The sequence below is a fragment of the Pinus tabuliformis genome, chromosome 8 (genome assembly GCF_031772625.1).
Source record: "Pinus tabuliformis cultivar Carrire ecotype Pingquan chromosome 8, CPIR1, whole genome shotgun sequence".
In the NCBI taxonomy this organism is placed as follows: Eukaryota; Viridiplantae; Streptophyta; class Pinopsida; order Pinales; family Pinaceae; genus Pinus; species Pinus tabuliformis.
The window spans coordinates 885,002,060-885,025,556 of NC_142294.1; positions in this window are offsets into that span (position 1 = coordinate 885,002,060).

The following is a 23,497-nucleotide window of genomic DNA, read 5'->3' on the forward strand; positions in this document are numbered from 1 at the left end:
AGAACCTACAAATGCTGAGCTGGGAGAGATCATTCAGGAGCAGCAGTCTGTGATTGAGAACCTATCCCTGGACTTGGATAGGGCCAATTGGAACGTGCAGTATCTGGAGCAGAGGAACAAGAAACTTGAGGATCGGCTAGCTGAAATAGAGTTGCAGATGATCAAGGAAAACCGGCGACACATCCTGGCAGCACAAGGCAGACCTATGGAGCAAAGAGACGAAGACCGAGAGTATGTGCTAGAGAAAGTGAACGTTCACTTGGAGCAGCGGTTGGACAAAGAAAACATGGAAAAAGACATGCTGAGGTGCATGAATCATCACTACCAGGCCCGAAACATGAGTTCCAAAGCAAGAATCAGGAGCCTAAAGGCAAAATTGAGCAAAGCGACAAAAGAGGCAAAGGAGGCAAAGGAGCAAGATCGGCTTCGAAACTTGGCTGAGCCTTCCTTGGCACAGCATAGCACTTCATAGGGAACCTCCAGCTCAAATTTCAAAATATTGGGCAAATTTTGGTCACAGGCAAATTTTTTGGGCACAAAACAGGAAATTCCTCAAATTTTGGTCACAGGCAAAATTTTTTTGGGCACAAAACAAGAAATTCCTCCCTGTGCGCGGCGCCAGTAGCGCAGCGCTAAAAATCGAGGACTCTAATCGAGGAATGGCTTCCATATTTGGATTCAGCATCGAAAAATACTACTACTGGTGTTTGGGAAAGAAATTTTGACAAGTTTTGGGTCTCCTAAAGGTCAAAAAACACCCAAAAATGGCCTCTCTGCCACTTTTTTGACACACATAAAGCAGTCTTGGGAGAATGAATATTTGGAGGGGAAAATGAGCACCAAATTGAGAAATTCTAGTGGGGTTAGAAACTAGACAGGACAAGCTTTCCAACAAGCCCACTTGGGCACATTTTGAACATGTACAAGTGCCCCAAAATAGGCTCCAAAGTGGCACGATGCACAGAGGATTTGGCGCGGCGCACAGGGGAAAAAAACGGCCAATTTGCTCCCGTTTCGCGAAATTTCGGGTTGGGACTTACCCAAGTGGGCCCGGTCATCTACACTTCGGTTTTTTTTGGCACCAAAGGCAACATTTAAAAAGTTTTCTCTTCAGATGGGCATCTATCCAAGTGGCAAAAGAATGCAAAGGGTGACCCCAACCAAATGTCATGCTTGAGAGCGCTGCACCTGTAGCTGATGGTTGGCTCTCCATCTCCTTTTCGAAATGATTTGAGTAACTTCCCAACCCCTGGGCATTCCATGTCTTCTCTACACTTTCTATATATTGTATGCAAGTTATTTGCAAAAGGTTGGCTGGCTTGTAACTTCTGGGAGACTGTGGGAAAGAAACTCTGTTTTTGCATTGTGTATTTTTGACAGAGAATTAATGAAAGCAGCGGCTTTGTTTCATGAGATTCTTATGGTTGTGAGTGTAGATAACGTGTTCTTATGTTCCATATGTATCTTGTTATGTTTCATATTTCATTTCATGCTTCATTTCAGTGAAATTTTCTAAGTGAGATTGGGTAGAATTCAATTTATATTGCTCTGCCTGTGGGAAAATTTCATGTGCAGTGTTATTCTTCTATTGAAAAGGATTCATGCGATCATGCCCTTTTCACTCTCTTCAGCAATCTTTCCATTCCGCGTTACCTTAAGCCGAAATTGCTGCACTTGTCGCCTACCTTGCCTCATGGAATAATTTGTGCCTTCATTTTTATTTCTCTGTTCTTTGCTAAGCGCCAGTCCCATATACATCCCAGAAGCTCGGTCACTTCATAAAATCTTTTCCAAAATCCCTTTTCACTTACTAGCCTAAGGTAAATATTGCATAGTAGGTCATCTCAGACCATTTTTCCTATCCATTAGCTGAGCGTGACTCGGAGAGAGCCCTCTCCTATTCTGGTACGGCTAGCTACCAGACTGAGCGTGGTTTGTGGTTACCCTAATTTTTGCCTTCATTCAGCCTAAGGCATATTTAGGTGCTAACATAGTGGCGAACATACTGGGGAAACAAGTTGAAAATCAAATCCCCTTGTTTCATAAGAATTCTAGGCTTCCGGATGATGAGATTAGGATTGGAAAGGCTGAGTAAGTTGGTTGTGTCTCGTAATTTATCCCAATAGCACGCTGGCTTCAAGACGATATACCAGAGCAAATCCAGACCCTGACCCTCCTCACATTTGCGAAAATCCCAATTTGATCTCGAGACTCCTTCGTCAAGAAAGCACCATAACCCCCATGTTCAAATCCCATTCATGTCCCGACATTTTTGAGTATCTTGAAGAGCTTGAGTTTGATGAACGATTTGAGATATCTTTGTTTGAGTCTAAATCCGAAAGGGCGGTTGATTACACCGTCCCCAATCCGAAATTTCTTGTAGACCTTGAGATAGAAAGAGCTAATAGATTAATCGATAACTACATTGCCACACAGCCCCAAACTCCAAGTGCAAGCCGCTTGCAAACTGTGTGCACTCCTCCAACACCTCCAAGGCCAAATCCACCGAGAATGATGGCTGCCCGTTTCGCACCCCTTGTTCCACCCCAAGTCCTAGATGACATGCAAAATGATTATCAAAGTAAAATCCTATTTTTTGATGGCACTCCTTACAATATTACAGCTCAACAACATGTGGATAAAATGGCAGAATTCTATGAACTTCATGAGATCGATGCAGAGAACGTGGCAATGAGGCTCTTTGTATAAACATTTGTAGGTGATGTGAGGAAATGGTTCAGAGGTTTGACAGCTGCAATCATCACCACCTTGGCTGAGCTACAAAGACAATTTTTGAATAGGTGGGAAGTAAAAAATAATCCCCTTCAAATTCTGGCCGAATATGAGCAAATCAAACACAATGCCGGTGAGTTAGTCCAAGATTATTGTGTTAGATTTAATGCAGTCTACAACGAAATTCCAGACCATCTAAAGCCACCTGTGGGACTAGCAATGATGAAGTTTCCAGATGGTTTTGATGCTGACATGGCGTACCAATTGAGAGAGAGAGAATCGGCTACAATGGAAGACATGCAAAAAATTGCAGTCAGCGTTGAGGCTAACCTGCTGTCCAAAAGAGCTAGAGCGAAAGCAGAGAAGAAAACCACGGTGAAAGAAGAATCTTATTCAATGGATCAGCTGCTCAAAAAGGTAGAACATATGCTTGAAAGGGTAAAACTTGACAAGCCAGAGCCACAAGTTAGGAATCCTAACTTTCTGGCCAACAATAGCCACAATATAGGTTAAGACAAAGAGATCAACGAACTCAAGAGCAGACAACCCAACAGTCGGTACAAACACCTTTGCAGCAGAATTTTGTGCATGGACCAAAGTCAGATGAGGACGGGAATGTAATAGGTGAGGAAAACCATCTCTTTACTCCAGATGAGCTGCCTACTTACATCACCGAAGAAGAAGAATGTGCAGTGAATTCAGCTACACACCAAGACATCGATTTTATTATAGCTAAACAAATCGTGTTGGAAGAAGAGTCAGAAGAATATCAAAGGGGGTATATGAATGCTTTGTCCGCACAACAGCAACGATATTCCCTTAGGAACAGAGATGTACCGGCCAAACCAATTCAGAAAAAGAAGGTGGGGGAAACAACAAAGAATGATCCATCAACTACACAAAGAAAGGGAAAGGAGGCGGTTGTTTCTGAGAGCAGCAAATCAAAGTTAGTAGAACAATCAAAACAACTGGCCACATCAAAAGAGAAGGAAAGGAAAGAGATCCCAGTCAAAGAGGTAGAAAGAACTCGCTTTCAACCTAGAGAATGAGATTTCTAAGCTAAAGGTATCCATCCCTTTGACTGAAATCATGAAGAACAACGATTATAGAGGACAGATTTCTAAAATGTTGAACTTGGCCCCAATGTCCGACATGGTAAATGTGGAAGATGATCAGCCTGAAATGATTTTTGGGCCAGCGACGAATGGTGAGTCTCTTGAGATCGAGGTGCCACCCTTCTATATCAGTTTACGATTTCATGACTTTGTGCTACACAATGCCATGTTCGATTCCGGAGCCTCTCACAATCTCATGCCCAAGGCTATCATGGATAAGCTTGGTCTGGACATCACCCGTCAATATCATGATCTCTATTCATTCGATTCTAGTAGAATAAGGTGCATAGGGCTCATCAAAGACTTAGTTGTGAGTTTAGATCAGCTTCCTATGAAAAATGTTCTGATGGATGTAGTGGTAGCAGACATTCCTCCAAGGTTTGGCATGCTTCTTTCCAGGTCTTGGGTAGAAAAATTGAGGGGGGCACTACAGCTGGATTTCTCCTATGCAACAATCCCTGTGTTTGGACAAATGAGGAAGTTATATCGGGAACAAAAGATGAAATATATGATCACAAGCAAGGAGAAACCGATAAATCATCCTATAAACTATGTACATACAGATTTAGAGTCTTTTGTTTTATTTTCAGATAGTTTAAATGAGATAGATAGTCAAATAGTAGAAGTAGATGACATTCCAGCGATAACAGAAATTTTTAGAGAGATTTTGAAGAAAGAAGGACAAGAAAAGCAACAAAATATTGGGCAATCAGCTGAAAACGATGGACAACAAGCAAACAATGGACAAAAAAAATATTTTCAGCACTTACAAGAAGAAGAATAAGGCTTGTGGACCATGTATTTTGATGGAGCAGTAGGGAATGATGGCGCTGGTATTGGTATTTGAGTACGCAGTCCTTTCTCCGCCCCAAACAAAGTGCCTAGCAGCGTGAGAGTTTGCTCCTACAAGCTGGCCTTTGAATGTTCCAATAATGAAGCTGAATATGAAGCTCTGATTGCTGGCCTGAAGATTCTTAGAAAGCTAAATGCAAAGAGGATTTCTGTATATGGCGACTCCGAGTTGGTGATAAAACAGGTCAGAGGTGAGTATCAAGAAAAACATCCTAGGATGCGGGCCTATCATAATGCAGTTTTGGACATCTTGAAGCTATTTTCAGAATACACCTTGACATGTGTGCCACGAATACAAAATAGTATTGCTAATGCTCTTGCCAAGGCAGTGAGCAGCTTGAAGATCCCCATGAACTCCAGCAATAAATTTGAAATCCATGTCAAGCACCGTCCAACCATTCTAGTCAATCAGCGACATTGGCATGTGTTCCAAGATGATGAGGAGATTAAGGATTTTCTGCTCAACAAAGGCAAGTTCAAAGAAACCTTAATTGATGTGGAAAACGATGAGAATGAAGGGAATGGTACAGAAGAAGTGCAGATCAATCAAATGGACGTATTACAGCTGAAGAATAACATCATTCCTAAAGGCTTGATACCCCTAGAGGAACTTTTTGATCAGGATGATGTAGCCCGCAAGCCAACTTTGTAGCCAATGGAGAAAGCTGTAGAAGAAGTAAACATCGGTACAGCTGCCAATCCAAAGTTAGTGAAATTGTCCAAAGCATTACCGCCAAAAATCAAGGACAAATATATTAGTTTGATGGCTTCATTTGCAGATGTATTTGCTTGGGATTATTCTGATTTAAAGACCTATGATACAAATATCATTCAGCACACAATACCTATCAAGCCCAATCAGAAACCATTTAGACAAAAGCCCAGAAGGATCAATCCAAAGTTGCTACCATCCATCGAAAAAGAGGTAAATAGGTTGTACAAGTCAAGTATCATTGTGCCTATCATATTTTGAGATTGGATATCTAACTTAGTGCCTGTACGAAAGAAGACAGGTGAGATCCGCCTACGCATCGATTTTAGAAATCTAAACAAGGCCTCATTGAAGGACAACTCTCCGCTGCCCAAGATGGACCATATACTTCAGCGAGTAGTGGGGGCATCTCGTATGTCGTTGCTTGATGGTTATTCCGGATATAACCAAATTTCAGTCCATGAAGATGATAGGGATAAGACAACGTTCACAACTCCATGGGGAACATTTCACTATGCCAAAATTCCATTCAGTTTAAAGAATTCAGGTGCCACATTTCAGCGTGCAATGGAATTAGCGTTTGCAAATGAGAAGGATGTGTTTTTGGTGGTGTACTTGGATGAATTGACGGTGTTTTCAAAATCTGATTAAGAGCACATGCATCACCTAAAAATTGTCTTTCAAAAATGCAGGAAATATGGCCTATCGCTGAATCCTAAGAAGAACTTGTTCACCATGGAGGAAGGAAAATTACTTTGGCATATCATTTCAAAAGATGGCATCCGCATAGACCCAACACGTGTGCAAGCAATTCAGCAAATCAATCTGCCTAGGAACAAAAAGGAGATACAGTCATTCAATGGTAAGATGAATTTTCTGCGTCGCTTTGTGCCTAATCTTGCGGAACACTTAAAAGAAATGACCAACATGCTTAAGAAGGACAACCAGTGAAATGGACAGATGAGGCTATAAAATCTTTCAACTTGGTAAAATTGGCCCTTTCTTCAGCTCCAGTTCTAGTCAGCCCGGATTATACTCAAGATTTCATATTTTTTTCATTTGCTTCTGAGCACACTATGGCAGCGGTACTATTGCAGAAGGGGGATGATCATGAAAGACGCATTGCATTCTTCAGCAGGGCTATAAGGGATGCAGCTTTGAAGTACAACATCATTGATAAGCAAGCCCTGGCATTGGTGAAGGCACTGAAGGATTTCAGGGTGTATATCCTACATTCTCACATTCTGGCCTATGTTCCTAATACTGCTGTGAAAGATGTTTTAGTGCAGACTGATCTGAAAGGGAGAAGTGGCAAATGGATCGCAGCCTTGCTAGAATACGATGTGGAGATAAAGCCTACAAAGCTGGTCAAAGGACAGGGGTTGGCAAAGCTAATGGCTGAATCAAATTTGCATGCATTGGACATAAATCTGATCGCTGCCATGTCCGAGGAGAATGAGGAAGGAACTTCAATTAAGGTATTCGAAATGTTTGCTTTGTCTCCATGGTATTCTGATATAATATATGTGCTGAAAAATCTATCACCACCGCCCGACATGGTTAGAAATAAAGCGAGAACACTCAAATTGAAGGCTGCGAAGTTTTGTATCTTGAATTCTGCACTGTATTGGAAAGATCCCGGTGGCATTTTGTTAAACTGTCTAGTGGAAGAGGAGGCAAAGAAAGTCATGGAGGATTTCCATGGAGGAGAGTATGGTGGACATCTTTTTTGGAAATCAACAGCGAACAAAATTTTGAGAGCGGGGTAGTACTAGCCTACTTTGTTTGCTGATGTGCATAAGATGGTAAAGCGCTGTCATAAGTGTCAAATTTTCGAAGGAAAATAGAAATTACAGCCTTTACCACTTAAGCCTATTGAAGTGAGTGCTCCATTTCAGTAGTGGGGGTTGGATTTCATTGGGGAAATTCATCCCGCCTCTTCCGGACAACATAGGTGGATCCTTACAGCGACAGACTATTTCACAAAATGGATTGAGGCAGCACCTACCAGACAAGCGACGGACACGGTAATTATTTCATTCCTCGAAAATAACATCTTGTCTTGCTTTGGTTGTCCAAACAAATTAATCACTGATAATGCAATAGCTTTCAAATCGAAAAGGATGGTAGAATTTTGTCATAAATATCATATAATTTTGGGTCATTCAACTGCCTATCATCTGCAAGGCAATGGATTAGCGGAATCTTCGAATAAATATTTGGTCAACATAATCAAGAAGCTGCTGGAAATAAATAAGAAGAGCTGGAACAAGAGGCTGGTCCATGCACTTTGGGCAGATCGAATAAGTCAGAAAAAGTCTATTGGTATGTCACCGTTTGAGCTGGTTTATGGAGTGGACACAGTATTCCCCGCTTCTCTTACTGCCTCGGTGGTCAGACTTCTTCAGGAGGCTGGTAGTGAGGAAGATCCCATGCAGAGAAGGTTGAATCAAATGATCCACTTGTAGCAAACAAGAGAAGAAGTTTTCAAAAACACATCCAAGTTACAGGAGAGGATAAAGAAAATTTATGACAGAAAAGCTAAAGCGGACAAATTTCAGTTGGATGATGTGGTGCTGAAGTGGGATGCAAGGAATGAAGAAAAAGGCAAGCACGAAAAGTTCGAAAATCTGTGGAAAGGTCCTTTCAAAATCGCAGCATACAGAGGTCAAAATGCCTTTCTTCTGAAGGAAATGAACGGGGAACATTGTCCTGGAGGGCCGATCAATGGTCGGCTGCTCAAGCGATACCATTGTTGATCTATTAACGCTGCTTCCACTGTCATTGTAAATACCATTTTTATTTCAGTTTTGTTTCAGTATGTAAAGTCAGTTTTTGAGTTATTCCAATTGTCAAGTTTGAGTCAATTTCTTGGTTATTCCAGTTTTATAAATAAGTCAGAGTCTTGTGATATTTATTAAAATGATGACTCCATAGCCCAATGGACAAAAGGCACTATCTAGCTCCTCCAGAGATCTGCTGTTCTTGGCACCTCCAAGGAGCTACCATCCCCCATTGGAGCCAATGTTAGAGTCGGTCTGGTCAGCCCTCCGTCAGAGATCAAAGCTCTTTGTGCATTTCAATTTTAGGTGTCCCGCTCCATCCACTCAGCTGCATTTCTCTAGGGACATGTCATGATCTGACGGAGAAAGTCATGCTACTCATTTTCCCTCATGTCTGGCCCCTCCTGGCTCAGGTCTTTGTCCATAATCACTGAAAATTCATGATAATCAAGGTCTGGTCATATTACAGGACAAAGTTCTTTTTATTGCTGGGTGTAGGAAATCATCAATGTGGTCTTTGAAAAACATGTCCAGAACAAGCCATGCAGGCCAGAGGGAGACCTCATACAACTATGGTTCAGAAAGCTTCATCATCACCTGAAGAGACATCGACTCTTCTTCAAAACTTTGTTTTGAAGAAAAGTCAAACAAGGTCAACTATGATAAAATTTTCCAAAAAATTTCCAGTTGACTTTTTCAGATGCAGTCATGGCTTTCATGGCCAAGTGCCCAGTCACACAATCCTCGCAAAGAAATGTCGAAATCCCATCATGAGAGCCAAAATTTCAAAGAAAAAAGGAAAAGCAGGGTGTTTTAAAGTCAATGAAAAAAGTGCAAAACACAAACATTAGAAAGTGGGTTTTCAAAGAAGAAAAAATTAAACCCAACTCTCCCAAGCCTATATATACTTGTTTTTGCCCAAAAAAAAAAACCATTTGTGCCTTGGAAAGCTTGGAAAGAAATTACAAAGGTAAGAGAGCAAATTCATGAGGGTTTGAGTGAGGGAGAGCCGGTTTCCAAAGGGCGTGGCGCACACAGAGGGCGCGACGCACTGGCAGCCAGCCCACAGTGCAAAATCAACAAGGGCGCGACGCACTCAGGGCACGCGGGGCACTGGGCTTGGCGCGCGACACACACAACCAGGGAGCTCAAAACACTTGCAAATTGGTTTTATATCCTGGTTGAAGGCTAGCAAGCAAGAGGTAGGCTCGAATGAAACCTCTTCTCTGTCAATTCGGTCAATGACTGGTGTTTCTAAGATGTTGAATGATATCCAAAACACATTGGCCATCCATGAAAATAATCATCAAAACAAAAATGATAAAAGGGGTTTGCAAATTTGTGAAGACGCCACTAAGGTTGCTCCCATCCCCTTGTCCCCTCACTCCTCGTCATTTGTCACCTCCATTCCACCTTGTCTCCTAAGGAAACCCCCTAGAAATCTCCACTAAGACCCACCCTTGGAGTTCCTAGCAAATGAATGTCGTTTGACAGTGCGCGGCGCACACACAACGTGGCGCGGCGCACTCAGGGTGCGCGGCACACTGGGAGCTCGGCCACAGTGTTAATATTGCACTGGTGCAGCGCACACGCCTGTGAGCCTAAAAAAGCACCGAATAGCCCAAATTTTTATAAATGGCTCTCAAAATTGCAAAGGTGGCCCTAGATACCTTCACCATTGATCCTTAACTTAAAGAAAAAGATGATTTTGGTGACCATGAATCAAAGGAAAATTTTTTATTAAGCAAACACAAAAATGACACAAAGAAGGGCAAAAAGCTAGGGTTTTGCTACAGTAACATGATTGCTAAATATGCTCCTATCCTACCTCTATCAGCTAATTCCCCTGCAGCAGTTTCCCCTAATAGTTACCCTAGCTACATTGCAATCATATCCATTCATCCTCTTTATTCCTATAGCTCAAAATATCCCAAACCCTACCCCATCAAAACCATACGCCAAACACTCCCAAATCCCTGATAAATTTCTCCTTTAAACCCCTATTCCCCTTTTCATCATTCCCTCCTAACACTCCCCTGTTTTATTGTCCCCTTGGTGATAGATTTTTAGAGCATCTATCAGCTTCATTGGATTCAGAGGGCAGCATAAAACTCAGGGTACAAGCATCAGTAATGGCATCAGAAAATTCATCAGAGTATGAGGAGGGGACCCACAACGACACATCTTCAGGAGAGAGAGCCCATAGGAGACATCAACAGAGCGGCAAACATCTTAGAGATGAGCCAAGCACCCTCACTGAGCTGCAGGGATGCCCACTTGCCATGCTATGAATTTTGTCAAAGGGTGGCGAATGTCAAAGTCCATCATGAGTTGGCCATCCTTTTTGCACTTCATCTACAGGGAGGCCAATCTGTCCTGGCTGGGGTCACTTTCACCTTGACACCGGAGGCTATATCAGTGGCAACAGGGATACCAAACATTGGGGAGTGGTGGCATAAGAAGAAGAAGGTGGAGAGGCATCAATATGAGCCTTACATCAAGAACAACTGCTTGAGCCAGCTCACTAGAGTTTTTCCATTCAGATTTTTGAGGGATGAGTATGCCCCACTCATGAGATTGATCATGAAGTATTTCAGTTGCGAGGGGAGGTTTTCTCGCCTTTATGCCTATCACATCCGCTTACTCATGCACTTCACCTGGGTGAGGATGATGAGCCTCCCATTTTTCATCTGCAACAACATTGAGAAGATGAAAAACTTCATGCAGCGCAAGACCCCACGATAGTAGCTAAATAGTGTCTATCATTTTTCTCTCATCCGGATTTTGGTGGACCATCAGTTGGGATTGCAGGGTATTGCTTGGGAGGACTTCATCTCCCGTGATTTCTTCAGCGCTCCACCGGTGATATCAGAGGCAGAACATGAGGTGGGAGGTCCTTCACATCAGTCTGAGCATGAGTTGGGAGGTCCTTCACATCAGTTTGAGCCTGAGATGGGAAGTCCTTCACATTAGTTCGAGTGCCATGAGACTGCCACCATGCCAGTATACATCACATACCAGAAGGGCAGTAGACCGTTGTTTGCAGCAGCAAAGCGAGTGTTATCTCCACCGGGGTGGAAGGGGCCTCGCTTCCGACATCAGCACCACAGGAGCAGGGTAAGGGCAAGGAGCCAGTGCAGAAGGAAGGGCCATCAGGTGAGCAAGAGACCGAGTTTGTTCTCCTCCAGGATGATGAGACAGATGCAGAACCTACAAATGCTGAGCTAGGAGAGATCATTCAGGAGCAGCAGTCTGTGATTGAGAACCTATCCCTGGAATTGGATAGGGCCAAGTTGAACGTGCAGTATCTGGAGCAGAGGAACAAGCAACTTGAGGATTGACTAGCTGAGATAGAGTTGTAGATGATCAAGGAAAACCGGCGACACATCCTGGCAGCACAAGGCAGACCTATGGAGCAAAGAGACGAAGACCGGGAGTATGTGCTAGAGAAAGTGAACGTTCACTTGGAGCAGTGGTTGGACAAAGAAAACAGGGAAAAATACATGCTGAGGCACATGACTCATCACTACCAGGCCCGAAACATGAGTTCTAAAGCAAGAATCAGGAGCCTAAATGCAAAATTGAGCAAAGCGACAAAAGAGGCAAAGGAGGCAAAGGAGGAAAAGGAGCAAGATCAGATTTGAATCTTGGCTAAGGCTTCCTTGGCACAACATAGCACTTCATAGGGAACCTCCAGCCCAAATTTCAAAAAATTTGGGCAAATTTTGGTCACACGAAAATTTTTTGGGCACAAAATAGGAAATTCCTCCCTGTGCGCCGCGCCACTAGCGCGACACTAAAAATCTAGGACTCTAATCGAGGAATGGCTTCCATATTTGGATTCAGCATCGAAAAATACTACTACTGGTGTCCGGGCAAGAAATTTTGACAAGTTTTGGGTCTCCTAAAGGTCAAAAAACACCCAAAAATGGCCTCTCTGCCACTTTTTTGACACACAGAAAGAAATATTGGGAGAATGAAGATTTGGAGGGGAAATGAGCACCAAATTGAGAAATTCTAGTGGGGTAAGAAAGTAGATAGGATAGGCTTTCCAACAAGCCCACTTGGGCACATTTTGGACATATAAAAGTACCCAAAAACAGGCTCCAAAGTGGCATGACGCACAGAGGATTTGGCGCGGCGCACAAGGGAAAAAACGACCAATTTGCTCCCGTTTTGCGAAATTTCGGGTCGTGCCTTCTCCAAGTGGGCCTGGTCATCTACACTTCAGTTTTTTTGGCACCAAAGGCGGCATTTAAAGAGTTTTTTCTCCAGATGGGCATCTATCCAAGTGGCAAAAGAATGCAAAGGGTGACCCCAGCCAAATGTCATGCTTGAGAGCGCTGCACCTGTAGCTGATGGTTGGATCTCCATCTCCTTTTCGAAATGATTTGAGTAACTTCCCAACCCCTAGGCATTCCATCTCTTCTCTACACTTTCTATATATTGTATGCAAATTATTTTCAAAAGGTTGGCTGGCTTGTAACTTCTGGGAGACTGTGGGAAAGAAACTCTGTTTCTGCACTGTGTATTTTTGACAGGGAATTAATGAAAGGCAGCGACTCTGTTTCATGAGATTCTTGTGGTTGTGAGTGTAGCTAATGTGTTCTTATGTTCCATATGTATCTTGTTATGTTTCATATTTCATTTCATGTGTCATCTCAGTGAAATTTTCTAAGTGAGATTGGGTAGAATTCAATTTATATTGCTCTGCCTGTGGGAAAATTTCATGTGCAGTGTTATTCTTCTGTTGAAAAGGATTCACGTGACCATGCCCTTTTCACTCTCTTCAGCAATCTTTCCATTCCGCATTACCTTAAGCCGAAATTGCTGCGCTTGCCGCCTACCTTGCCTCACGGAATAATCTGTGCCTTCATTTTCATTTCTCTGTTCTTTGCTAAGCGCCAGTCCCATATACATCCCAAAAGCTCGGTCACTTCATAAAATATTTTCCAAAATCCCTTTTCACTTACTAGCCTAAGGTAAATATTGCATAGTAAGTCATCTCAGACCATTTTGCCTATCCATTAGCTGAGCATGACTCGGAGAGAGCCCTCTCCTGCTCTGGTAGGGCTAGCTACCAGACTGGGCACGGTTTGTGGTTACCCTAATTTTTGCCTTCATTAAGCCTAATGCAGATTTAGGTGCTAACAGAACTGTTATGCAAGTTAAAGAAGTCTTTGTATGGGTTAAAACAATGACCAAGGATGTGGTATCATAAATTTAATACATTTATACGGGGACTTGACTTCACCAGATGAAAAGCAGATCACTACATGTATTTTAAATTAATTGGTGACCGTGTTATTTATCTGGTCTTTTGTGTGGATGATATGTTGCTGATTGGAAATGAAAAATAAATTATCTAGGATTTGAAGACCCATTTGTCCTCCAAATTCGACATGTAAGATCTTGGTGCTGCAAACTATATTTTGGGCATGGAAATTAAAAGAGATCGGACAAAGAGGAAGCTCTGGTTAAACCAGAGGAAGTATGTCAAGACAATATTGCAGAGGTTTAATATGCAGGATAGTAAACCGGTGAAGGTTACTCTTCCTGTAGGTAAAAAGTTACCCGCTGAACAGTGTCCCAAGACACAAGAAGAGGAAGAGGAGATGTCTCGTGTTCCATATGCAAGTGCAGTTAGTAGCCTGATGTATGCGATGGTCTATACTAGACCAGACATTGCACATGTAGTGGGAGTATCGAGTAGGTTTATGTCAAAACCAGGGAAGGAGCACTAGACAACAGTGAAGCGGGTTTTCAGGTATTTGTGTGGCAGTAGTGATTATGGTTTGTGCTACCAAGGAAGACCAGGATTAGACAGAGTGTTGGATATTCGTGGCTTTGTTGATGCAATTGGGCTAGAGATCTGGATCAAAGAAGATCCACAAGTGTGTATGTGTTTAACCAATTTGGAGGTGCAGTCAGTTGGATGAGTAAGAAACAATATATAGTGGCACTATCAACTACATAGGAAGAATACATGGCAACCACTCATGCAAGTAAGGAAACAATTTGGTTGTAGAGATTGTGTTCAAGAATGGGGTTAGTACAGGGAGCTATAAGGATAGACTGTGACAACCAAAGTGCATTTTTCTTGGCAAAGAACCCTGCATATCATTCAAAGACAAAGCACACTGATGTTCAGTATCACTTTGTGAGGGATATGATAGAAGACAAAAAGGTGTTGCTGGTAAAGGTGGACACTTTGAAGAATACTGCAGATGCATTGACAAAATCTGTGAGCTCTGAGAAGTTCTCTTAGTGTAGAGAAACAATGGGCATTGCAACGCTGGATAAATGACTAAGCTCTCTTGTGGCCCCCTTTGGAAAGAAAACAAAAAGTGGGAGAATGTTGGGTTGTGTTATATTCTTTCCACAACTAGCCCACGTAGTTAACCAGGGGTTAGAAGGGGGGTGGAGCACCCCATTTCGCTGCGCTGATTGCATAATGGGGGGGGGGGGGTGGTGGGGGGTCACAGGGGGTTTGAGGGGTGCAGGGAACCCCACTTTATGGGGTCTTTGCTTTTGGACCCTATATTAGGTTGGGTGGACCTACCTATGGTTTTGTGCATGATTTTCGCACATGGTTTTGGATGTGATGGTTTTCGGTCCATGGTCTTGGACGCGATGGTTTTCGGTCCATGGTATTGGATGCTTCGGCATGTATAAATATGTATTGTAACACTGAAAGGAACATAATGAAAAATCAAGCTGGTAGTCTCGGTTTTGGGGTCCAAAGGAAAATCTGTGTATATGTGTTTTATGTGTTATGCTCTCGCATTGTTTATTTTTTGTGTTTTAGAATTCGTATCTAGGTAATTTCTATACGGGGTTAAAACCTACATGTCCAAGGAACCCAAGACTTTGGTCTATGTTATCCTAAATATACAGATCTTACCCTTCATGCATACACAGAGATTGGGATGGAAATGTTGATGACCAGAAAATAACTAATGGAGGTTCATTTTACATGGGGCCCTGATTGGTATCTTGGTTCAGCAAGAAATAAAGTTCCATTGCCTTATCTATAGTGGAAGCAGAATATGTGGATGCTGCATCTTGTTGCACACAAATTCTCTGGATGATGCAAACATTACAAGATACAGAAATCAAATGTTCTCCCCCCATCTCCATCCTATGTGATAATACAAGTGCTATTAGTATTTCGAAAAATCTCGTTATGCAATCCAAGACCAAGCATATTCCTATTAAGTATCACTTTCTACGAGAACAAGTGCTTGAGAAAAATGTTAAATTGGAGTATGTTCCCTCCAAAGAACAAGCTGTTGATATATTTAGTAAATCTCTCCCTAGAGAAGCATTTTAATATCTCAGACAAAAATTGGGAGTTGTCTCTTCCTCATTTTGCTGTTAATCTAGTCTGCTTAGTCTACAGGTGAAAATTAAGAAGGTTGCTTTCTATACACCGGTTTCATGAAGTATAGTCACATATATATGCGAGTTTCTTTGCAGGAAATCACGTATGTTTTTCTATGATAGAAAAACAGTGGGACAAACTCAAGATCAACCTATGACATGCTACTAACAGCTATGACTTGATTTTTCTTGGTCTGATGTTGATGGGTACAGTCTGCTGATATGGTATTGAGTTATGTTTTTCTCATTGATATTTATCTGCTTGATGAAGATGCTTTGATGAATGAGTTGTTGACAATGAATAGGTAATACAGGTTTATGGGGAGCATTAGCCTTTCAGAATATAATGAATTATTGGCATTATGGTTGCTGAATTATGCTACTATTAAGATATTTTGGTCTTAGTTGTTAATGTCATATCTGTCATTTGATGTAAAGGTCATGTGGAGACGTATGATATAATAATTTTCATATTCAGTCATGTATGGACTTTTGAGGTCATGTCAAATATGTAATCCCACTTGGTTGGGTGGTAGTGTCAAAAATGTAATCCCACTTGGTTGGGTGGATGAGTCAAATATGTATCCCCACTTGGTTGGGTGATTGATGTAAGTATGAGTCCTTGGTGATAGGAAGGTTATACTCAGTTGAGTTATAGAGTCATGTTCTTCATTTGAAAATCTTTCTGAAGATTCAGCATGTGCTCAGGGGGAGTATGGACAATATAGTGCAAATCAGATCCAAAGGGGGAGATTTGTTCTGCCCTTTTCCCTTGATGTCAAAGGGGGAGAGTATCTTGGTGTTTTAATAATTGTCATTTGATGTATCTAACAAGTTTCTACAGGTTGAGGTAATCAATACCAACATGATTGCCATCAAGTCCAAAGGGGGAGATTGTTGGCATTATGATGCATGTGTTGTCCTTGATGGAAACTCACTTGTAACAAAACAAGTATATGCTAAATAGATGAATCCACATGTCAGTTCAGAGGTGATAGAGTGATGGAACATAATAACAAAATGATGGGACAAAGGCTTATAGATCAGAATTAGAAGTTTGATAAAGGCGAATATTTGAAGATCTATACGCAGGTTCGTTAAGGCTAAATCACATATACACACAGGTACAAATAAGAAAGGTCACGTACACACTGGCGCACTAATTTAAGAATACCAAGGGTCCTTACCATGGTATTAGCCCACAATATTGAGTGCAGTAACGATTACTTGATCTTGTCCAAGATTACCACTAGCACTACTGTAGTTTTGACCCATGGTATTGGCTAAGGCTCTAACTATATCAGGAGGTGAAGATCATAGTGCTAAGTGTGCATGTGAAATGGTTTTTGATGAATTATTCAATTTGAAGTATATTTGCATTGTAAGGGCCATAGTTGACACATATATATGAAATAATTATGCACTGATGAATACAATGATGGATCAGGATCATGAGACCTTAAATGAATTTCCATTGTATGATCTGCTCATGGATTGACTAGATCTAAGTACTGACGCATGTTTTTATCTGTGAATATTATGATCTAGGTCTTTATGAAGTTCTGTAGAGTTGCACAATTTTAGGTCAAAATTTTCAGATCTATACACATGTTGGTCTCGGTGAAGTCTCGTGTACACGTGGGTTCATTTCTTCAAAGTTGCATATATAAGGGAACAGTTTCTGTTCATAAATGATTGATCAGCCTGATCAGTGCTTCTGTATCTTTGCTGTATGTCAATGATATCCTCATGATGATATGGGTTGAGTGATAATGTCTGAAGTAGAACTGATTAAATGATGAAGTTGAATTTGGTTACATGTTGATTGGTTGAAAATATTATTGATGCTGCTAACTATATGAGGGTTCTGTAAGCTAACAGAGTATTTCAGAATAACTCTAGTCCACTTTGTGTCTGATTTAGAATTACAATTTTTTAGTATATTGAGATCTATACGTAGGTTGCTCTATAGAAAAGCACGTATACATGCTGGTTTCCTTAAGTGAAGTAGTGTATACATGTTGCATATGAATGATCAGGGTTGCAGTTGATTCTGTGTGTTGATGCAATATTCTAAGTTCAATTCTATGTTCTAGTTACAGTGATCTCGCTGTTCTGTTTGAATTAAGTTGCTGTTTGCTTCAGTTGATCTACAAGTTGTGATGTATTAAAGCAGGTGGATCTAGTGTGAAAATTTATGAAACGCGGTGCAGGGATGTTTCTGAGGGTTGGATCCTTCAGTGAGGAAGTCAAAGCTTCTCGCCAATAGTAGCTGGTAATCAGATCAGGGGATTGGATCTCCCTTCCAGTAGGAGCTGGGGAATGAGTGAAGGTTGTAGCCTGTGGTAGGTGAATGCCTGTGTACTGGCATGAGTCTGCACTAGTACAAGAATGTAAGAAGTTTTTGATATTAATAAGTTTGAAGACCGAGACAACAACAGTGGTGGTTTTCTCCCACATTAGGTTTCCACCTTAAATCCTGGTGTTCATGTGTGTTGCTTATGTGTGATACTTTATTTTGTTGTTACTGAACTTGCTTATTGCTTATCTCTTACATTTTGGTTTAAGTTTAACAAATAAATAATTAGTTGTTTTACAAGTTTACTAAGCATACACTTGTTTCTTTTACAAAAGTCGCATACATACACGAGTTTACTCAAATTTCAAGTGAGAGAACTCATTGGATGCATAATTTAATTCCTCATCCAAGGAGTACCCATGTTGCATACTTTCAATGGACCCTTCTACACAAAAAATGAGAAATACATTAAAAAATGTGATTGCAATAATGTTTTTTATTTATTTATTTATTATATATATGTATTTCTCATTTTTTATGTTGTGGGGTCCATTGAAAGTATGCAAAATGGGTACTCCTTGGATGAGGAATTATTTTTTTCATCCAACGAGTGCTCCTGCTCAAAATTTGAATAAAATCATAGGGAGATAAGTTGAAAAAGTGGTTTTTTATTTTTAATATATTTACTTTTTTCTCCAAAAATGGTGAATCATCTCGTTGAAATCATCATCTTGAATCGTATTGGTTCTTATAAAGTTGATTTTGGTTGTACATTTTTGTTTTGAAGCCCATTTTAGACCTCAAAATTCCTTTAATGGGAAATTTTGTTGTCTCGAGCAAAATCCATTGAAGGCAAGGATCTCACTCATGTATTCTACTTCTCAAATGGGGGAACGTAGGATTCACACATTGTAAAAACTTTATTAACCTCTAAGACTTTCCTCCACCTATACTTTAGCCGAAAAAAACATTACGAACACCATCTAAGTGGTTGCATGGACTCGTCCCTCCATGTAAAGAAGCAACCACCACAATAAAGAGCGAGTTATATCACTTAGCATAATTTTGAAATAATCCCTGATAAGGAGAAATGATGAGTCCTGTCACATTATCATATAATTAAGTTCAATTAATCGCTGACACAATATGGTTCTTATTATACTCTTCATGGAATTGCTTTATTAATATCCCCTTGATCAACCTTCAAAACATATTGTTGTAATAATACTCCTTGATTAACTAGAGAATATACCACCATGTTGAGGTTTCTTTTGGCATGAAAGAATTCAATCAAGTCAGATTTAACTAGCAAAATCTTGATTTGATGCAAAATAGGGTCTAATATCTGCTAAGAGTTCCAAATTCCTTTACTCACCTGCCAAATAACAATCATTGAATTGCCAAAAACCATTAGGTGATGAATTCCCTCGGAGAGAGCTAGATCCAAACCTTGCCACATAGCTAAATATTCAACTTGGTAATTTTAGGAAACCCTAGACCCTAGGAAAATTGAATCTCACTTTCTTCATCGGGGTGAAATAACCCCTCTCGCTTTTTCCTCCCCACTATCATTGATGAATAATTGTAAGAATTACAAAAATAAATGTTCTTTACCAAGTTGGATATCTATTCTAGATATTATCATATTAGAATAAGGTAAGAAGACATCTCGAGAATAGCCTATAGAACATAGGAAGGTCATTACGGGTTTTTGGCGATGCCATCTAGCCTTACCACTATACCTTCCACATTTCAAAGCTTCATGAAATCCATTTCAACCCCTTCCTTAGAATTTTTGTGTCGGCATTTTTTGATGATATGCAAATTTACAAAAAATATTAGGAAGAACATATACAACATATTGACATGGTCTTAAAATAATTGGAAGAGCAACAAATATGTGTAAAGTCTTCAAAGTGTGCCTTTTGGGTTCCCAAAGTGGAATATTTAGATTTTATTATATCTCAAGAAGGTGTCAAAGGGTGTTGGGTATGTGCTTATTATTTGCACAACTATCCCCACACACTATGCAATGCACAATGCATAGTAGGTGGATTCAGGTGTAGTGTCCCTAGAAAAAAAAAATGGTTTGTTTTTGGCATTTTTTAGCACACGATTTTTCTAAAAATGTTTTGTGGCAGATGGTGGTTTTGTCCATGGTTTTGTAGTTTAAGTTGAGGAACTATAATTTTATTTTAATACAGGGTAAATGGATTGGTGGTTCATGGATGTTGCAAGATATATATGTTGTATTGTAACACTATATAAAATAATGAACATATTGAAAAATTTTGCTGGTTTCCCTGGTTTGGGTTTCTAGGATAAAATATTTTTGTTAATGTGTATGTTTTATATTGCACTTTTTTTGTTTTTATTTAGAATATGTTTGCAACATTAATTGTACAAAGTTAAAACCTACATTGGTATCAAAGCAATATTAGCTTCAAGGGGGCGCCTTTGTGGCTAAGGGGTTTGGCTCGGGCCTGTGGTAGACAATGTTACAATGGGATATTAGTGGAAGTGATTATTGTGGTGAAAGGAAATGAAAAGCAATTCAAATATAAAGATGGATAAATTCAATGGGCAGAGTTGTGAGCCATGGAAGCTCAAAATGGAATATTTTTTGGTGGACAGAGATTAGTGTTTCACTGTGGATTCAGGTTCTACATTGATGGGGATGTCAATAGAAGACTAGACCAAGTTGGATTGGAAGGTAAAGAGAAAAATATGATTGTGTCTCTCAGAGTAATTATTAGTAAATTTTTTAGGGGAAGCTACAATAAACACTGCAACAAAAATAGGGGATTTGTATTAGCCTTAGTCCTTGGTGAACAAATATTTGTTGTGGAAAAAAATGTATAGCTTGAGGATGAAGTATGGAGATTTGGTGACAAAGCATCTGAGTTCCTTCAATACTATGGTAATTCAACTATTATCTATTGGTATTAAGATTTCATATGAATATAAGTGAATCATTTTTTAATGTCCTCTACCATACTTATTGGATAGTCTGGTTGTTTCCATGGGTAGTAATGCAACCACTTTAAGTTTCGATGAAATAATCTCATTCTTGTTATCAAAGGAGATAAGATGGGAAAACTTGGAAAGCTAAAATGAACATGTCTTGTTTGTAAGAGGATGCTCCCAGAATAGAAATAAAAGTAAGTCCTCAAGTGGAAGATCTAGATCTCCAGGAAAGTTCATTAAGGTATGTTGGAGATGTGGAAAACAAGGGCATTACATGAGAGATCATAAATACAAAATTGTTAAGAAAGGGAAGGGATATGAATATGTGCCTTTTGTAGAAGGAAAAACCTCAGATAAAGGTTTGGAGTGTAATACACTTCTTCAAGTACACATGTAGATCGTGAGGGATGGTTGGTCAACTTAGGTGCATCTTTCCATATGAATCTGTTGATGGTGCTACAAATCCATCAATGAAGGGGGTTGCCCTAAAGTCCCAATTAAACCTCACACAATTTGGAGTAGGAGCCCCATTTGAAGTATCAACCTGACTGCCATGTATTTTTGTAGATTTTCCTTGGCTACAAAGTTTAGCACAAGAGAGTAATATATAAATATTTTTGGATCAATAATGTAGTATGCCTTGTGAAATGTTCAACTGCAGAAATTATCAAAGTCCTTCTTCCGAAAGGGTAGAGAAAAGTGGGCCCTTTAAAGAAAAGTAATATTACTAATATAGAAAAGGCACACACGCATATACATATGAATGAATCATTGATCAACTAACAAAATAGTTCACAAGGAAGCAACGATTGTTAAAAAGAATACAACACACCCTCAACAAGATAAGTACCAAAGCCATTGAAATAGTTAAATTTCCTTAGTACAAATGAAAAAAACATACATTCAAACATTCAAAAAATAGTCTTACAATATTCATGACATATTCATGAAAGCGTGTTGTCTTAAAAAGCTTCTGAATTAAGTAAAAGTTCCAAGATACATCAAGACAATGAACACCACTAGCCCCAATAGTGGAGCATTAGAGTAGTCACTTTCTCCTGCAAGGAAACTATCTTCCTCTCTAATGCTTGGTAGGAGGAGCCAAGGTGAAAATTCCTTTTCTTTTACAACAAGGGTCTATATATAACAAATGGGGTGATCCTTCATCTCTCATGTGACTCTTGGACTACCGTCATGACTATATGAATTTCCTGACTTTTTGACTTTTTCACGACTATTCATATTCTATACATGACTCTTGAACTTCCACTTTAGAATATATTTCTCCCATATAGGATTTACATAATCCACAAAATGATGTGCCACATGATGACTCATGACACTGTTGACATGGAAGTTGTGATGACATGGAAATATCAAGTCACCCTTTGCTGCTACTTTCTTTGTATCTTATTGAAAGATGGTGCATGTTCTTCTCCTTCCTCCTCCTCATGACTTGAAGATAAGGAGTTTTTAATGTGATATTGATCTTCTTTCTTCTGTTGTAATCTGTTGTTCCTTCATCTTCTTGCCTAATGATAATCTGGTCTCTTAAATTGCATAGTTATATCCAGGCATGGTATCCTTCTCCTTTTCCTCCATCATCATCCTATCATGATAAGATAGAGTACTTGTAGCTGAAAACCATTCATGACAAGATGAAATCAGTTTGATAAACCCCTAGTCTAAGAAGCTTCATGATGATCCACTGACTAGGTTGGAATTGGTTGATATATTGAGAGAGAGACTCTAGGATTGCGTCGTTGTTTAAATTATACAGTCAAGGGTCAAGACTGAGCCTTGAGATTACGCAATGTGTAGTTTAGGCTAGCTTGTACATGTCAACTATGCAGTTGAGGGTCTTAAGGTGGCAGGCTAAGGGCTTGAGCACTGAGTTTTCCCACTGTGAAGTTCTGGAAGGAGAGGAGGCCAAGTGACTATGCAATTGCATAGTTCAGGAGCTCAAGGATGAGGCTTGAGGACTGAGACTACACAATGTGCAATGAAGGATTGGTTGGAGAGGAAAGCTGCTTAGTTCTAGAGCTTAGGGATGGGCTTGAGCATTGTGACTACGAAGTACATAGTTCTGGGAGGCAGAGACTATGAATTTCACAATGTAAAGAGGCAAGGTTGTTTCTTGAGGATTGAGAATGTGTAGTGTGTAGTTCAGGAGGGCTGGATGAGGCTGAGTGGCCTGGTCAGGGAGTTTTCCCAGTTTTGACTAAGTGTGAGATCAATGAGATGTAGTTAAACAAGAACAAGACTTGAGAATGATAACCCACTTAGATCACTTGATGACACAACACATGACACTCAGAACACATGAAAAAAAACACTTTACTTAATGCGAAAACATTGTGATAGCTCACTTCAAGTGTGACACTAAAGATACAGTTTGCGACAACATTGACACCACTTGTGTGATAGTGCTCAAAACTTTGGAAATTAATGAGAATCATGTTTACATGATAAGAAAAAATCATTAACATAAATATTACCCCCTGAAACAAACCAAAACTCCAATTTACACAATAAGCGACACTTCCCATGCTAAAAGACGACATTTGCTATATGAAAAGAGAAGTGTGAACGACACTTGAGATATGCGAACAACGATGAAAGAGACACATGCTAGAACAAATATAACATGAAA